The sequence below is a fragment of the Lissotriton helveticus genome, chromosome 1_1, assembly GCF_964261635.1.
Source record: "Lissotriton helveticus chromosome 1_1, aLisHel1.1, whole genome shotgun sequence".
Taxonomy (NCBI): Eukaryota; Metazoa; Chordata; class Amphibia; order Caudata; family Salamandridae; genus Lissotriton; species Lissotriton helveticus.
Genome location: NC_136057.1, coordinates 1,541,831,527 through 1,541,844,962, shown reverse-complemented (window position 1 = coordinate 1,541,844,962; position 13,436 = coordinate 1,541,831,527).

Below are 13,436 nucleotides of genomic sequence, written 5' to 3'. Positions count from 1 at the left end.
CCATTGATATACTAATATTTTCACTTGTGCAGTGAGGGTGTACACAAAATGGACCAAACCCCCCAGGGAAGAAACTTGCTTATCTCAATTTTCCAGGTTACAGATTAAGACCATGAAAAAGGGACTTTGCTATCCTTCTGAAATTTGTACTTTCGAGCAGGAGGTGTCAGGATCGCATAGGGATAACTGGCTTTTTGCTGTCAATTGTTCACAGTGACATCACTTTTTGATCCAATGTTCGAAAAATTCACCAAGTGTCAGATTGTGTAGTCATTAATATGGAAAGTGAACTGTGTGTAGACCATTTTGGGCAGGTTAGCTTTATCCTACTGATGATTAGTTGTGTTAATAATAATCACACTCAGTAGAAGAGGAATCAATGTTCAGATTCCCCCGTAAGCCACAACAATACCATAGTGCTGTAGAACATCACTTCTCTTGTGCAGCCAGCCTCTGGAATACTGCATAAAGCCACTTTGTTGGGGACTGGAGGCGGATGGAAGAGGTCTGCCTCCATTGCCTTCTAGTGCACTGCATGTTCACGAGGAACCCAGTGCAATTCACTCACTGTTCAGATGATTCTGGGTCAGTGTTTCATAAGTAGCAAAGCAGCTTCCTAATTGTGATCTTGTTAGACCTGTCACCCTTAGGGTAAGTCTTCCTTCAAACCTTTCGCCTTTTCCCCTCCTGTTTTGCTGCATTTGTTTTTGTTGGCCTTAAGACTCTGTCCCTTTACCACTGCTAACCTTTAGTGGTGTGTGAAAAAATGTGCTCTTTGTGTAGAGAGGAGTTCGCACTACATTCTGCCATTTTATTTCTGTTGGTGCATGCAAGACTTATTTTGACACTCGCTGATGAGCGATCCAAGACTTTCCAGCAACTAGCGACTGTGCGTGAGACTTGCCATCCGCTAGCGCCTTTTTCGTGTTGCTGGCAAGCGCAAGCGACCATGGCTACAACTTGAGCAGATTGTCTTCTCAAGAAGCAGCTACATCTTCTCTAAAACACATTATTGAGTTGATATTCTACTCCAATGGACTGTTCAAGTTGTTTTTTTTAGTGTGAGAATCCTTTTTTTAAACTTTTTTTTCAACAAGAAGGAAGATCCCCATAGACTTCAACTTCCTGTCCAGCAGGCTCCTCTCTGTGCTTTGTCAATTTCCTGGTCACTTTCATTTGGAGCTGGAAGGATCACTCTCTGTCTGATTCATATTTACCATTGGTTTTAAGGACTTTGGGGCATATTTACAAGCCCCTATCAGCACATAAATGTCACTTTTTTCAATGTTCCTGTGGCGATACAGGCTTCACCTTATTTACAAGGCAACGTTCAGCCACTTAACATGGCTCAACGCTGCCTTGTAAATAAGACACCATTTCACACTAAACTTAGTGTGAATGAGATGGGCAATCGGTGTGGCAGTAGAAGTTCCACCACAACACCCATTGATTTGGACACTGCCCCATATTTACAAGGGTACCGTAAATATGGGGCAGCGCCAAAATTAATCCCAAAAAAAACCTGGTCTTAACATGGCACAATGAAGAGAAATGCTCTATATCTCCTCGTTTTTGCTATGTTTGTGTGTGCTGCATTGTGCAGCACACATAAAGACAGAAAAACGCCATTCATGATTGTTTATGTGAAGGAAGTCATTCCTTCCTGCACAGAAACAATCATTTTAAAAATGATGAGTTGCAACTTTTTTGTATGCTGCACAAAGCAGCACACATAGAAGTTACAAATCACCATTTAAGATTGTTTAAGTGCAGGAAGGAACACCTTCCTGCACTTAAACAATCATTTCCACAAAGCAGGTTCCCTTGCACTATGGTGCAAGGGTGCCTACTTTGGTGCTAGGCAGCTGTAAGCTGTAAGCCCTATGTTTCCCCCAGCTCCAGAGCAGGGGGAAACACTGGGCTTCACCATATTGTTGCAAACATGGTGCAGCTTCGCATTTCAAAAGTGGCAAAGCGCGGAGTTAAGTCAAGAAGGCTAACACCTCCCTCCGTCACTTTTCTTGTAAACATGCCCCTCAGAAAATGTTGTATATGGGTGATGTTTGTTTGATAGAGGGAATGCACCAGTATTTGTTTGTACTTTTATTTGATTTTTAAAATGTATTGTTGTGGGTGGCCTGTAGTTTCAGTATGGGCCAGTTCTTTTTTTGCATTTAATTTTAAATATTTTGTATAGAAAAAATGTTACACAGTTCAGTATATTTTCTGCATGTTTGTTAATAAATGTGTAATATATTAATTTATTTTACTATGTATCATAGTTTGTCAATGGTCCATCCAGCCAGTGGGCCCAGTACAAGTCATGGGTGCATGAAATAACTGTTTCAGTCGTGTATGTTGTTTTATACATAATTTAGGGCAGGGATGGCATTGTATTAAATTAAAAATCTGGTTTTCTTTGGTTATTTCATGTTTGTTCTGCAAAAATGATATAGGTGGGGTAATATTCGATGCCTTGGAAGGATGTGTGTTGTTGTAAAATGTTGATAGCTCAGTTAGTTTTAGTTTTTGGCATTGCTAAATTAATGGTAGAGTCCTCTTCAATGTGACCATGCTTCCTTTGTCTGACCAGTGAGTATGTTTGTCATAGTCCGCTGTTTGTCTTTGTTCTCCATGTCATGTGACCAGGGGCCATTTTGTGTAGTCAGTGTCCATAGGTCTACATGTGTTCTCTGTTTTCCAAGACTTCATGTTTGTTGTTTGATCATTTGGCCAGTTGCCATTTTATGTAGCCAGCCAGTGTGCTTTTGCCATAGGCCTGCATGTGTTTTTGGTTGTGTACCATGCCTCCTTGCTGGTTGTTGTTGTTTGACCAAGTGACCATGGCCATTTTGTGTAGCAATAACTGGTGTAGTATCTTTTGTCCCATAGACCTGCATGTGGTCTTTGTTGTGGCCAAGCCTCCTTATTGGTTGTCTTTGTTTGATCATGTGGACCGGCCACTTTGTGTAGCCCAAGCCAGCCAGTCTGCTTTACTGCTTTTGTCGTAGGCCTGCATGTGTTCTTTATTTGTTTGATCATGTGGTAGATGGCCACTTTGCATAGCCCTAGTCAGCAAGTGTGATTTACTGCTTTTCCCATAGGCCTGCATGTGTTCTTTATTGTTGCCATGCCTCCTTGCTGGTTGTTGATGTTTGACCATGTGGCTGGTTACCATTTTGTGTAGCCCTGGCCAGCCAGTGTGCTTTACTGCTTTCGCCATAGGCCAGCATGTGTTCTTTGTTGTGAGCATGTCTGCTTGCTTCTTGTTGTTGTTTGACCATGTGACGGGTTACCATTTTGTGTAGCCCTGGCTAGCCAGTGTGCTTTCCAGCTTTTGCATAGGCCAGCACGTATTCTTTATTATGACCATGTCTCCTTGTTGGTTGTTGTAGTCTGACCGGTGGCCATTTTGTATAGTTAGCCAGTGTGCTTTTGCCAAAGGCTTGTATGTGTTCTTTGATGTGGCCATGCCTCCTTGTTGTTTTTGTTGTTTGACTATGTGCCCAGTGGCCATTTTGTGTATCCAGCCAGTGTGCTTTTGTCATATGCCTGCCTGTGCTCTTCGTTGTGGCCATGCCTCCTTGCTGGTTGTTGATGGTTGACCATGTTGTCATCAGTCATTTTGTGTAGCAACCCTAGTTTCCTTTTTTCTAATTTTCATTCAAAGCCAATTTCTAGGGAGATTGATAGAAGAGGGCTATGGCTTATTGTCCAATTTCTTACTTTTCTCTGATGTCAGTTGTATAATGTTTGAATATTTTTGTATTGTATGAATATTATGGTTATTATGAACAGTGGTTTATATTATATGCATTTTTCTATGTGAAGCTTCTTTCCTCGAATGGATTTGTCAGAGTACCTAATACACCAGCTATTCATTTGTTTATTTTTCATTTTGAATTTATTAAAATGTATTGTATTGATCTTTTTATTTTTTATTTTTTTCATTTTTGTTTTATTATTTCCCACCATCCATCCACCCCCTCTTTGGCCCATGGTGGACAGTCACACAGCGGCACAACAGCATTCATTTTTAAGTATTATTCCATTTTCACATGGACCCCTGACTGCCATAGGTGAACACACTCCAGCATTCATTTTTTAAGGATTATTCCATTTCCCCATGGACACCCTTGCCTGCTATAGGTGCATACCAGCATTACTTTTTTTAAGATTATTCCATTTCCTGTGCATCTTCCTGACAGCCACTGGTGTTTCCCTGGCTTATATGCACATAAAACAAACATTTATATCTGTATGTTGTTTGTGCTGATTAGAAAGGAAATATTTATTTTATGGTGGTATGGTTTGGCTTTAAATGGCTACACTATTGTTTATAAATATTTAAGTTAATACCTTAAGTAACCACAGTAAATTATATTGGCATTGTCTGTACTGATTAAGCATGAGCGCAAAATCCGCTCCGATCGCGGATTTTGCGGATTTTCGGTAAATCCGCGATCCGCGAACTCTCGCGGATTTACCGAGAATCCGCAATCCGCGATCGGAGCGGATTTTGCGGTCAAAAGTTCAAGCCTGCATAATTTACGATGGCGCCGGCAAGCTGCCAGCGCCATCCTCAAATGGTTACTTAATTAGCTTCGACAGGAAGCTCTAATAGATAAGATACAGCAGGGGCTCGAGCGCCTGCTTTATTTTAACAGTTAGAGCTTCCTGTTGAAGCTAATTAAGTAACTATTGCAGGATGGCGCTGGCAGCTTGCCGGCGCCATCGTAAATTATTTCACCGGTGGTGTCTTCTTGAGTAAATATGAAGGGCAGGGTTCATTCGGGCACGACGGTCCTGGCACAAAAAAATAAACCTCAACAGGAAACACTTGCAGATATCAATAAAGCATGTGCCCTAGTTGAAGCTTTAATTCAGTGACTCATTGATCAGCCCAAAAACGAATCTGCTGATCGGTCTCTGCCCTTTTATACACACAAGAGGCATGCTCGCATGGACGCCCCGTCCGTTTGGCCCCGCCCACACACTCGAGGTGTGCACCGTCTTCCCGCCATTTACCCACTATGATGGACATTTCACTAAAGGGACCCCTGCGCACTTCGGCGCGATTGCATAGTAACACACACTTGGTCGCTGGAACTAGTTGAAGCGCAAATGTAGTGACTCATTCACCAGCCCAAAAAAAATCGTGAGCGTTGGGAGGCTGGGCAGATGTGCCTTCTTCCCAAATATCCCCGGACACACAAGAGGCATGTGCGCTCGCGTGGAAGCCCCGTCCGTTTGGCCCCGCCCACACACTCGAGGGAGCCCCGCCCCCAATCCGCAAATCCGCTGAATCCGCTAAATAGGCGGATTTTGCGGATCCACGATCCGTGGATCCGCTAAATCCGCGAATCGTGGATCCGCAAAATCCGCCCATGCTTAGTACTGATTCAAACTGCAACAATGGCACATTTCACTAAATATTTTTCTCACTTGTTTGCTTTTAGGTGCACAAGAGATATCACCCAGAGTACTGCCAGATAGAAAGGCCTGTACAAAGTAACGTGTCCACACAACATGTGATGTGACTTTTCCAATCTCTTACACTTGCGCTGCTAATTGCCATTTCCAACTGACAGCTCCAAGATGGTTCCAAAGAAAGATCCTGCCAAGAAAGTGGCCAATGAGAAGAAGCAGCATACCACCACTGGCGTGCCAACCAAAACCTTTTTCAGCAATCTTGTGGGTGTTCACCACTCTCCAGGGAGAAAACTGTGAGCAACACTCCTGCATTAATGGCTCCTCAACCTAAGTCCAAGTCCATATCTCTCATCAAGGCAGTCACTGCAATCGTGACGATGCCGACAAGCAGTGACATTGCAAAGTAGTATCAAATTGTTGCAGGAAACTAAGCACAGTGGGCAAAAGCTACAGCCAATAATAGTAGATCTTCCTGTAGCATGAGCAGAACAGGATGTTGAGCTTTCTGCTGAGCAGGAAAAACCTTCCAGATATTCAGCAAGAAAAAGGAAGGATACTCCTCCATCTTCTCCAAGCCCCCTTTCTTAAGACCTGGACATGATTAGACCCTGGCTGAGCCTGAGAAATGCCACAAGAGGTTCAGGAAAAGAAAACTTCCTGAAAGCCTCACAATTATGGAAATGGGTGAGGATGACAATGTGCCAGTCATTGTGAAAGCTGGCCCACAGGAGACGGACATTACCCCTCCTATTCAACCTGCTCCGAGGGATGCAGCACCATCACCAATACCAGCTCCCATATTTGTCGGATCCCCACTTAGACCTGCATCCACCACTAGCTCAGTAGAAGAGTGCAGTGCAGAGAGCCAATCATCAACACACCCACCTACCTTTAGTTCTTCTGGCATTGGCAGTTGCACCAGTGGCACCCTAAAAAAGTTTAACACCCCAGTTTGGGACTTTTTTTACAATTAGCATGCAGATGGATAACATTCTTATGTGCTCCATTTGCCACGCGGGTGTTCATTGAGGGAACCCTGGTTCACACTGTGGTACTGGAGGCCAAACAACACATTTGAAAAAACATCATCCAATCCGGTGGGAGGCACACCTTAAAAAATTGGTTCAGGTGATGTTGTTGATGAGAGAGGGGAATCATCTCCGATTACAGTGGGAGTTGAAGATGATGAGGAAGAAGAGGGTGAAATGCTCTTTACACAATACAGCCCTGTCCCCAGCACTGTGCCAGTATCACTCGCACAAATAACCTCGCAAGAGCACAAGAGACAGATGAAGATACCACAGCAACAGAATACAGTGACTACTCCAAGATTCTCATTGAGCCTCCCACCTCCTTGTTTTCTTCAGAAGTTGCCTGTGTCAGTGGAACAAAAAAAAAGAAATAAATCCAGGCTACCATTATGGGCATCTTAGGCAGGAGGGGTCCTATAAGCATAACCACCCAACGGCATGTTTGTACAATGGAAAGCTGGCTAAAATGTTAGACTTCCTCCCTTTTTCTTTTATGGTAGGAGTGTTTTTTTAGAATATGTGGCCCCCTTCTGCCCAAAATGGAAGGTTGCCAGCATGACCTACGTTACATGAGTTTCTGTTCCAGGGCTCCATCACAATGTGCTGCAATTGGTTGGACAACCTTTGCAGCAGAGTGCTGTACACTCTATCCACCTGGTGACAGACATGTCAAACCATTGTCAAGCCACCGATTGCATGTGTAACACTGCACACTCAATTTCCTTTGTGGGGGTTAGACAACAGATATCTCCAGATCTCAATGCTGAAGAAAGTTTTAAGGCTGTTCGGTGACCTGCAACAGTAGCCATTTTGATCATTGGAGAAATCACATACTACTGCAAACACCATAGAAGACTTTAAAAAGCAAGGTGTTTGAATCGCTGCAACTCAGCAATCTCAGAACTGGATTTGTTGCCACGGACAATGGCAATAATATAATTGGGAAAAAAATTGCAAAAAACACAGTTGATGGACAGAATGTAGAACAATGTCATATATTCACCCTAGTACAAGGATGTGGGCCTAAATCCATCGTTTATTTGCACTCCACACCACCCTGGGTTAGACACTGGCTATATGCAAATCAGCTCTGACCCTGTGCCTTTTTTTTTTGGGGGGGGGGTTTTGGGGCAATGGCAGATGGTGGCTATTTCAGGGCCCTGTGTTTGGCGCATTACATCAACCTGGTTGTGAAGGACTTTCTCAAAAAAGAAGACATCGTCGGCAACATACTGACCACCTGCAGAAGAATTTGCACTCATTTCAGCCATTGTTTTAAAGCCCAGAAACATTTGAGGACCATTCAGCCTGATATTTGAGTACCAATTAAAATCCTCATCCACTAGTTTCCAACACATTGAGACTCAACCTAGTACATGTTGCAATGTCTGTTTGAGCAGTGCAAATTAATCAATGAGTATGTAATCTAAATTGGAGTGAAATGCAACTGTGAAAAAACATGCCCACTGTGATGGACAAATGAGACCTAAATAAATGCCTGCTAGAGATGCTACTTCCTTTTGAGATTTTCACATGAGAAGTCATCAAGGAATAGTATCATGGGCCAAGCTTTCCCGTTGTTGCATCTGCTACTGGACCAGTTAAAAATTGTGACTGAAAGCTTTGCAGGTATAAAAGAAGATTCCCATAATTCAGTTCAGAGCTTAATCTTTCGCTTAGCTGATAATACAAGGCTACAAAGAGTCATTGTGTGATCCAAAGAGTACATCCATGCCACAATACTTGATCCATGGTACAAACAACTACTACCCACTTTCATTCCTTTTTCAGAAGAAGATATTGCAGAATACAATATGTGGATTGTTTAGGTAGTCAGAGGCCTGGTAGAATAATGGCTAGATATTAGAGTGCCACCCAGGGCGTAAGTTCTGGCATTCTGCCTTCAACTTCCAGAGAGGGCAGTCCTGTTGTCTCACAGTAGCCAACACCAGCAACAATAACACTGGTGACAATAACAAGAGGAATACAACACTCAGCCATAACCTCTACATTGGGTTTGTTTCAATTTGCAAGATGGCGGCCGTGAGGAGAGGCTGAGCGGCAGCATCAGCAGTGAGCGCACAGTATGAGTAAACCTCAACACTTCCGTTTTTTCCCCTCGCGCCCTGGTATCGCGTTGGAGATGCCATGTATGTAATACTCGTTTAGAGTGTTCAGCGATGGAGACGGCAACCTGAAGAGATACACGGAGGCGAGTGATTAAATATCATAGCTGTACAGCGGCCCTGCGGCTTTACCCCCCTGGATGTTGTTCCCGTTGTTCCCGTTCGAATCTCACCGCAAGTTGCTCCCCTCTGGTCTGGGAAGGCTGTTTGCTGCACTCCTGCTGAGGATCAGGCTGTCCGGGCGGTCGGGCAGAGCTCGCGGAGCTAGGGGGCGGAGCTCCACAGGATTGGTGAGAGCTGGCGAGCGGAGCGAAGGCGGAGGTGTATGCGGAGGCGGCGGCGGTGGCTGCAGCCCCGACAGACCGGAGCTAGGAGGCTGGAAGACCCGCGACCACAGGAGGTCGTATAGAGTGAGTCAGCAGGGTTCTCAGCGTTCAGCGCTTCTACCACCAATGGCTCCCAAACTGAATACTGGAGGTAAGCCACCCTCAAGAAAGAAAGGCTTGATTGACACTGCTGGAGTAGTTGGCAATGTCGCTGACAATGCTTCGTGCACCATATCCCTATCGAACGCTGGGTCTGAGGGGATGACATTGGAGTCGGATTCTGGGCGGGCGAAATTGCAGCAACCATGTTCAGGGCAGAATACTCCCAAGGAGACGCGTCCCCTTTCAGTTAGAACCCGACAAGCCACAGCCACCGCAACAATTAGCGTGGTAGACATGTTGAACCGAAACGAGAAGAAAAAAAAGTTGAAAGAAATGGAATCAGACACTGCAGTGGCCCCGGCGGTACTTCAGGCGGTACTACCTGAGGTGACATTACAGGTTACCACTGAAGCTGAAGGGCCGGAACCGACATTAAATCATGAACCAGAACATGCATCTCAACTAGCTTCACAGCTTCAACAGCCCCAACCCCAAATATCGCTGCATCAGCCAAGTCAGGAGGCTGAAGACATGGGCACCGTTCTGCTAGGGGGTCAGGATCTGGACCTGGTGCTGCAACCGGGGCCTCAAGCAGACATTCCTGCGGGGTATGATGTGTTGGCTGGTGACGATGGTGGTGCGAATACTACCCCAATAATATCTATATCTAAGGTTGTAATAGTCCCATCAACTGAGGGGGTGTCAGAGCTTAATTCTATCCCCCTATCAACCATCAATTCAGATGTCCAAGGAGGTCCAAGTGGTATGGGATCAAAAGAGACCCTCATATCTGCCATGACCCTGGATGAGCATGGTGGTTCAACTACTAATGTAAATGCAAATGTGAATACTAACTATTCCAGGATCATACAGGGCGAAAGGGAGAAGGAGAAGACCCCCAGCGAATGTTTCTTCTCGGTGACAGAGGAGGCCAACTGGTCAGAGGACGAGGCACTCCACAGTTCTGATATTGACTGTAGCAATCCGGAAACCGAGAGCGATAGTGAAGCGGGGATTCCTCCTACTACTATTAAAAATATGCCTACTCAAGGGGCTCTAAGGGGTCAACCAGAACTTACGTGGGATCACTCTCCAACAACAGCCCTACAAGGAAATGCAAATGTGGGCATGGATCAACCACAGCATAATGATACGTCACAATTGACAATGTTATCAATGATGACAATAATGGAGTCAATCCACCAAGGAATTACCGCACATAGAGAAGAGACTCGATCAGACAGCCTTAAGTCCCAAGCGGCGATGAGGAAGATGAAAGCAGTGGTTAGGAAGCTTTCGAAAGCCTGCGAGAATGTTGGAGACAGGGTCTCAAACATAGAAGAAAGGATAGTCGCCACCGAAGCGGAGGCGGCTGCGGCCACGAACAAAATAGAATCTCTTGGCGCGCAAACAATTGACATCCAGTGGAAGCTGGAGGATCTGGAAAACAGGCAAAGAAAGAACAATTTAAGGGTCCTTGGCATTCCTGAAGGGGCTGAAGGTCAGGATGTGAAAGCATTTATAGCCAAAATTTTTGAGAAAGCTTTTCCAGATATCGCTGGCTGGAATTGGACCGTCGAAATCCAGAGGGCGCATAGGACTCCTTTCAAACTGAGACCAAATGCCAGAGAAGGCGATAAGCCCAGAGCTATCTTAATCTATATAGGCAATTTTCTTCTCCGCCAGTCCATCGCAGAGAAAGCGAGGCAAGATGCCAAAAGAACCTTTGAGGGAGGCTCCTTTTTCGTAAGGCCGGATTTCTGCCACTCCACCGTTGAACGTCGCTGGAGACTAAGACAGTTAATTAAGCCCTTTCAGGACAAAAGAGTACAGGCTTATCTTTTTAATCCTGCCCAACTAAAAATAATTCACTCAGGCAAAACCATCTACTTTTCATCAGAAGTTAAAGCTCGGGAGTTTTTGGACTCAGTATGATGTGCTACATAACCTATATAGCCGAATTGAGGGCAAGGCTTGATTATTAGGTTTGGCTCATGTCTTAAGCCTAAAGCATAGACTTAAGTTTAGTTCAAGTTTAAGTTTCTTAGAATCAAGGGTGTCACTATAGGGGGTTTATTGTTATTTATGGGATTGAGGGCAGGGTTCAAAAGGTAGTTAAAGTTCTGCTCACTGCTGGGATGCACCTATCACACGCACAGACTAGGCTGTGCACCCCACTCGGGAGTGGGTTGGGGTCAGGGGGGTCAGGGGGTTCAGGGGAGGGAGGGTGTGGAGTGAGGGGCGGGGGCGGCGTAAAGGGGAAGAAAAAAGAGAAAAGAAAGTTCATGCAATAAATGTCTTTAATAACATGAGTGAGATGTTCAAAGCGGTTATGAATATTGATGTAAAACCCAGGCCGAAATTCGAATGCAATTGTGATTGGCTAGTAGACTGGCTCTGCTCTTTACAGGGATATGTCTAGGATCAGGGTAGCTAGCATTAATATAGGTGGTTTGAATAACTGGAAGAAGAGGCAAAAATTGGAGGAATATGTAAAGTTAATAAGCGCCGATATTGTATGCTTACAAGAGACTCATTTACCCTGGAAAAAGAAACATTGGTTAACTTTAAGGGGGTACGAAATACTGTCCTGCTCCTCACAGACCTCAACAGTAAAGGGGGTAGCAATTATAGGCCGGAAAGGTCTGGGGGGAGCTAAAAAATCAAAGGCTGATCCACTTGGCAGATGGGCAGTATGTGAACTAGCATTAGGTATAACTCTGTGCACAGTCTACGGATCTAATCTGGATGACCCGGGGGTGATGGACAACATCGAGAGGGAACTCACTAACTGGCCGTCACCTATAGTAATTTGCGGCGATTTTAATTTCTCCGCTGATTTCACAGGCGGTACCCCATACATGGGCCGTAAACCACGGGTATTCAGGGCGGTATCCTCTCTAATTCAATCTTTTGGGCTGAGGGATGTCTGGGGCTGCCTAAAGAAAGATGAACCCGGGTTTACATACTTTTCACACCCATTTAATAAACAAACAAAACTGGATTATTTTTTAATATCAGCAACCTGCCTTTGTGATGTGGAAATCTTAAAGCTTCCCAGGCTAATTTCGGATCATAATCCCCTTGTTTTAACCATGACAGTTAATAGGCAACGGGAGAAAACCAGACCCTGGACCTTCGATAGAAGACTTTTAGCGGATAGCAATTACATTGCATATATTAAAAACTGGTCCCAGTCTTTCTTTGACGCAAATAGATATAGTGCATCCCGGGTCATGGTCTGGGACAGCTTCAAGGCTGGCCTGAGGGGCGAGACAATTAGCTTCTCTGGGCGGTCATGGAAAAAAGTCAAGGAAGACAGAGACCGTCTTATGGCTAAATTGGTGGAGGCAGAGGAACAACATAGCCGAGATGTCTGCCATGGGATCCAGGGTACTCAGAGCCTAGAAAGATTAAATAGTATAAAGGCAGATATCCAACGACAACTGGCGAAAAAAGCTGCTGCAGAGTATCAGACTCGTAGGGTCGGTATGTACGAAACAGGGGAGAATGCAGGCAGGGCTCTAGCGCTACGGACAAGACAAACCTCATCAAAAAACACTATTACGGAAATCAAAGAGGCCGATCAGACCTATAATAAGCCAGCTGAAATCCTGGAAGTTTTCAGGAGGTTTTATCAGGATCTGTACAAGGAAGAGACGGATATAGATGACCCGGATATAAACTGTCAGGATACAGGCATTAAACTCACGTTTAGTGAGAGGGAATCTCTAGAGCAAAATATAACTATGGAGGAGCTCTTGCAGGCACTAAAGGACCTATCTGCAGGCAAGGCTGCAGGCCCTGACGCTATACCCCTGGAGGTTTATAAACATCTAAAGGAAGAAACGGCACCTCTTTTGTTAGATCTTTTTAATGGTGTGATAAACACAGGGGTCATACCAGACTCCTGGACTAAAACCAACATAGTAGTCTTCCACAAAAAGGGGAAACCCAAGGAAAGCCCTGGCTCTTATCGGCCCATATCGCTAATAAACAGTGATAACAAATTATATGCAAAAATAATGGCCGCACGGTTGGGGGGGATTATCGTGGGCCTCGTCTCCCCCTGGCAGCATGGCTTTGTCCCTGGCAGGGACACTACGGATCACATCAAAAGAGCTATAACCCTGTTTGACATCCATGCTGCGGGGGGGGGGGATCGCGATGATCCTCCTAGACGCTGAAAAAGCTTTTGATCGTGTCAGGTGGAGTTTCCTCTGGAAAGTGATGGCTGATAAAGGGTTTGGCCCTAGATTCATGCAGGCAATAAAGGCTATGTACTGTAATCCCACGGCCAATATCCAGCTTATGGGTGAAAGCTCCAGGCAGATCAATATTACTAGAGGCACAAGACAAGGGTGCCCTTGCTCACCAATCTTATTTGCTTTGTACATAGACCCTTTGATTCGTCTTAT